Source organism: Magnolia sinica, chromosome 1 (assembly GCF_029962835.1).
Source record: "Magnolia sinica isolate HGM2019 chromosome 1, MsV1, whole genome shotgun sequence".
Taxonomy (NCBI): domain Eukaryota; kingdom Viridiplantae; phylum Streptophyta; class Magnoliopsida; order Magnoliales; family Magnoliaceae; genus Magnolia; species Magnolia sinica.
In genome coordinates, this window is record NC_080573.1 from 125,159,126 (window position 1) to 125,165,639 (window position 6,514).

Below are 6,514 nucleotides of genomic sequence, written 5' to 3' on the forward strand. Positions count from 1 at the left end.
ATACAAAAGATCTTAGAGCGGTTCAGGATGAAAAATTCAAAAGCTGTTGAAACCCCTATGGATAAAGCTACCAAGCTAGACAGGAAATCGTGTCCCCAGACTAAAGCTAAGAAATTGGCAATGTCCTCAGTACCTTATGCAAGCGTAGTAGGGAGCTTAATGTATGTTATGCTTTGCACCAGACCGAATACTGGCTATACAGTTGGCATAGTCAGCCGTTATCAGAGTAACCCGGGACAGTCTCATTGGCAAGCCGTCAAATATATATTCTGTTATCTCAGAGGAACAAAAGACCTAATATTGTGTTATGAAAGCATAAGTCTCGAGCTTAAAGGATACTTTGATGCTGCTTGGGATAATGATGCTGACGAGGAAAAGTCTACTTCAGGATATGTATTCTTACTCGGAGGAGGAGCTATCTCATGGTTGAGTAAGAAACAGACATCCACAACTCTTTTATTTATGGAGGCCGAGTACATTGCATGTTGTGCTGCAGTTCAGGAGTGTATGGGTTCACAGATTTCTATGGAGTCTGGGTGTTGTACCGAGTGTTCATCAGCTTACATCGCTAAAGGTAGACAATACTTCTGTCATTGACTTGGTAAAGGACCCTAAACACCACCAGAAATCTAAGCATATTGAGATCAAGCATCATTACGTTCATAATCAAGTGAGAGATAAGAAGGTCGCCCTCAGCTACATTCCTACCAAGGAGATGATGACTGATCCCATGATGAAACCGATAGCTAAAGAGCTATTTCAGGTTCACGACAGACATATGGAATTGAGGAAAGCTTGAGTGATGTACTTGTTTTGTAACACCGTTGATCTTATATTAATGAATAACACATTCCATTTATTCAGTATTGAACACTAATATAAATTAGGTAAGAAGATCACCAACATTTACCATGAGATCATGTAGGATTTCTATTTTTGTCGGCACGCCAGTCACCCACTGACACAGGTTGACCAACCTTGAATGTACAAGAGAGGTACATTTGGGGGCATGTTTATACATTGATGTATGAATTTCTCTTTATTTTGAATAATAAAGGATGATGATATGAGTGAGTCGTATCCGCCTACAATCTTATAAAGATTGAAGATGAGATTGATAAAGTAGAATAACATAATCGGACCTCCTTTGCATGCGATCAATTTTATGGCCTGAATTTAAAGCCAGGTTATGAGGTTATGAGATGAGTTGTACCTCATGTAAAATGACGTGCGTATTGTAGACCCAACATTCTCCTAGTATTGTCTACTTTACGACGTGGATTGTAGCCATGTGCTGGGACCTTTTACTCACAGATTGATTTGATTCGATTCAATCATTGCAACGTGCGAGTAGCCAGTCCCGTAGGTGACTCTTTGTGTCTTTAACTACCCTCATCTTGTGTATATGAGGATGAGATTGAGTGTCGCTACTTTAGTGTACTATGACGAAAAGTCCTTGATTGGTCAGACTCGGTTACGCTAGGAAAGCGGCTTGAATAATTCCAAATTACACATCTGCATGTGGAAGATCCCGTGACAGCTACACCAAGTTTCTATAACTATAAATATGCACTTGAAGACTTATCTGCTGGCAGTATCGAATTGTTTTTATTAGACTTTTGTAAATAATATTTTTTTCTTAAAAAGCACACACACACACACACACACACACACACACATATATATATATATATATATATAAGTATTGCTTTAAATTGGTTTTAGTCGAAGTTTGTGAAAATCAAGTTTTTAAAATAACTCGATAAGTTGGATAAGTGCGTATGTTGGCCGAGTACTTTAGATCGAGAGTTAACTCCATCCGGTGTGGTTATGCAGACTAGGACAGACATTGTAAAGCTTGGGTTATTGATTACTATTTAGGTGGTCACTTAGTACTTAAGTACCTGTGAGAAGATTATGGTGATCCAATTGGTCCCACACTTCTGATTCTTTTGATCGCGATGTTTGGTTTTTTATTGTTATTAAGCAAGTTAGATGAACAAATTTTTGTGCCTATCCCATTATGTGATTGAGTGGGAGATGTTGGATGTAGGCCAGTGGGGCCCACTCGTGAGCAATCACTAGTGGGTGGGTCCCATATGGTTAGGCTTCTTCCAGCTTTTTCCTTTCCGTTGAAAAATCAATTTTAATTTTGAATTTGATTTTGGATAGGAGATAGGGAGAAGACCGAATAATCTGGTCTCATCACATCTCCTTCCTTTCCTATAAAAGGGATAGCTTTTCTCTCGTAAAAAGCACCGCATCATACGAAATACCGAGAGTTTACGGAGAGATATAGTGTGCACAGTAGTCTGTCCATTTTGGCTTGTCTTTGGGACGATCTAATCCATAGATCGCAATCCGGGGCCACTTATACCGTGGGATCAGAGGTGTGAATAGATCCATCTGCTCAGGTAGTAGATAGGCAGGCCGTTGGAGCGTCAATCTTCTACTTTGTGAGAGTTCCAAAATTCGTGTAGATCATTAGATCTTGAGGGCTTACCTTTCGCGCTTCCCAACACAGATCCCATGGAGCTATGGTTTAACGATAACAGAAAAGGTTTGTTGCGCCTAACTTTCTTATGGAAATTGTGGCAGTTGTGGGATTTAGCGAGGGATAAAATCTGTAGTTAAAATGCAATTTGCAACGGATTTGGTCCGTCGCGAACTAAGATTTTGCGACGGATTTAGGTTTGTCGCAAAGTACCGTCGCTAGTGACGTATTTATTTACTTTGCCGACGGATCAAGTCCGTCCTAAATTGTCTTTTCCCCCTTCCTTTTGTACGACCTGCGTATTTGCTTTTGCGACAGATAACGGTCTGCTGTAAATTAAATTTTACACTTGTTTTTTTTGTTTTTGTTTTTTTTTAATAGAATATGGTGGTAAATTATTTTATTATAATATAAGAAGTGTTTTTAATAGAATTTCAGTGCATTAATTGTATTTATTTGCATTTAAGATTATTTTTGTATCAATTAATTGAATGCAACGAATTTTTTATTTTGTTTTTATATCAAACGAGTGGAGACTATTACTATTATTATTATTATTTTACTTCAAAATTGATATTTAAATGCTTTGGAATATCACTGAAAATATCCCACCATACATCATTTGTATTTTAAGAAATGAAGTTTGAAAAACACTGATTAAAAAGAATCGATATTTTGATATATAATTGACATTTTGAAAAAGAAAATTGAGAGGTTTAAAAAAAATTATGATTTTGAAAAAAAATCATTGAGAATTTTTTTTAACAAAAAACAATTAACAATGTTTGAGAAATTTTGAGATTTTGAAAAAAAAAAACTATGATTTAATAAAAATCAAGATTTTGAAAAAGAAGAAGAGTAAATTTGATAATTTAGAATAAAAATAGATATTGAAAAAAAATGATAGTTTGAAAAATAAAATTATTAAAAAATTTGTGAAAATTTTGACAAGTTTCAAATATATATATATATATATATATATATATATATATATCTATATATATTGATTTTTTTTTTTTGAAAAGTTCAGGAAAAATATATTTTAAAAGAAAATGGAGAAGCTTCAAAAATTGAAATTTTGAAGAAAAAAAATCGAGATTTTGACCAAAAACTGAAATTTGAAAAGGAAAATTGAGAATTAAAAAAAAAAAAGGAATTTGAAAAAAATTTGAAAATGTTTGAGAAAAAAATGACATTGAAAAATAAAAAGTGATTTAAAAAACATCGAGATTTTGAAGAAAAAATTATTATTTTGAAAAATAAAATTGAAAAGTTGAAAAAAAATGGGAAGTTTGAATAGACTGTTAAGTTTCCAAAAAAAAAAAGAAAAAGATTTAGGGAAATTTTGAGGTTTTGAAAATAAAAATTTAGAATTTATATTTTGAAAATAAAATTGAAAAGTTTGATAACAAAAATGAGATTTTGTTAAAAGTTTTGAAAAAAAAAATAAAGATTAAAAAAATGGACATTTTGAAAAAATTTTGAGATTTTTAAAAAGAAATTGATATTTATCTGTGAAAAAAATTAAGATTTTTTTATATTAAATTAATAGGGACATCCACTAATTGAACCTCTGACTGTGTATGTACAAAAGCATTCACTCGTCAAGAAATGATAACCCGGGTATAATAAAGTGTAATTGCAAGAAGAACTTATAATGATGAGATTGATCAAATTCTATAATTAGACCATCCTAAGGTTCATATGAATGGTCAAATGTATTCAGAACATACTAGTGAGGATAGAGAAAAAAAATCAACTCAATGTAACCTGAAACGAATTAGATCCATCACAAAACACTCTTTAAATGGGCATGATCAATGTATCTAGATGTAGACTAATTTTGGACAATCTAATTGTCTATATTAAAGATTAAATATAACTTTAGATGTTTAGATTACATTTTACTCAAATCTACTCATTGGATCACAATATATCATATTGTTGATCAATCTTGTCTACCTAATATGTTTCTCATCTAAAGCCAGATCAGGGCGAGTAACTAGTCAAATCGAAGCTCCTGAGTATTAGAATAGAGTGAATGGATCAAATTTCTAAATTGAGCTAAATATTTAGGTAAAAATTGTGCCACAACTTACTGACCTCGTGAAAACTTTATTGACATTACTAAGTTTTGTGAGCCCCACCACGATGTATATGTTGTATCCACACCATTCATCCACTAGGAGAGATCATTTTATGTGGTGGGGTCCACTTGAGCTCTAGATTTGTCTTGTTCTTTGGCTCATGCCTTAAAATGATCTCTCTATATGAATGGACGGTGTGGATACAACACAAACATCATGGTGGGTTCCATCAAACTTGGACACATCACTTCGATAGGGAATCTGCATCTCCGCTTGTTGTTATAAAAACTCACCATTTTAGTAGTGTATATATGCAATCCAACTTGTTGACAATGTAAAGAAGATCTGGATTAAGGGAAATTACAAAAATCAAATTGATTCAAAACTTTTGTGACCTACAAAAGGTTTTTAATAGTTATTCATCACTATTTTGATTGGTATGGGCCACATGAGATTTTGATCTTCAAGTGATTTACAGTAACATCCTAACATATGATAGAAAAATATATGGACGGTGTGGATATATAGAAATAATATAAAGGTAGGCCCTACACGTCATGGTAACACCCAAATCCATAGCTCAAGTGGTAGATTGACTGAAAGATACCTGGTTTCGACACAGAGGTCTTGGTACCGATTCCTATAAGGGGTGGCTAACAGTGAAGTGTGAACAAACTGGGTGTACTAACATAAAAAAAAACCCTAAATAGGAAAATGATACTGCGAGGTCAAGCTCAAAGCTCATGGAACTTCTTGTGAGGTCGAGCTGTGTGGACCCCATTATGATGTGTGTATGGGTAACCCTCCCAGCTATAGTATATGGCGTGGCCCACCTAGTTATTGGACTGACTTTATTTTTAAGCTAATTACCCACCATGGAATAATACGTATGACTGATTGGGCAGATCCAAAGTTCAAGTAGACCCCACCATAGAAAAGAGTGGGACAGCGATCGAAAATTCTATGGCCCAAAGAAGTTTTTAACGGTAGGTGTTCAATCCCTACTTTTTCATATGGCGGGGTCCACTCGAACTTTTGATCTGCCTCATATTTTGACTCGTGCTCTAAAATTAGGTGGTAAAATGGATGGATGGAGTGGATAAACTCTAAGCATTCATAGTAGACCTCACAGAGTTGACTTAGTACGCTATGCGTACTTGGACGCTTGGTTCGCAAGGCAAATGCTAAAATGGGGGAAGCAAATTGCCTAGTAACCCACTATGCTTATGGGACTGAGTAAACCCTGTGAGGTCCACCATGATTTTATGTATTCTATCCGCTCCGTCCATCAATTTTACCAGATAATTTTAGTAATTGATCCCAAAAATGAAGCATATATAATATTCAAATGGACCACACCACAGGTAACAGCTGAATTGAGCATTTACCATTGAAAATTTATTGGAGGCCACAGAAGTTTTGGATCAAGCTTAATTTTGTTTTTTCATTCATCCATTTCTTTATGATCTTATGAAAAGGTTGGATGACAAATAAACATGGGGCCTAGAAAATTTTCAACGGTGGAAATCATTATCCCCACTGTTTCCTGTGGTATGATCCACTTTATCATTATATATGCTTCTATTTTGGGCTCAACCCCTTAAATTAGATGGAAAAACGTATGGATGGCATGGATAGACCACATACATTGTAAGTGGCCCAACTGAGTTTACTCAGTACGATAAGAGCGTACTGAGTAACTCAGTACGATAAGAGCGTACTGATTTCCGGACGCGGATTTCCCGCGGAAGCCTTCCTGCCTGGAATGTTAGGTGGGGTCCGCTGTGCTGTTTGTGAGATATCCATACCGTCCATCCGTTTTGAGAGATAATTTTAGGTCATTCGAAAAAAATTGAGGTAGATCCAAGATTTAAGTGGGCCATATGAGAGGGAAAACCGTGAAAAGAGTTTCTTATCGTTGAAATCTTCCTAG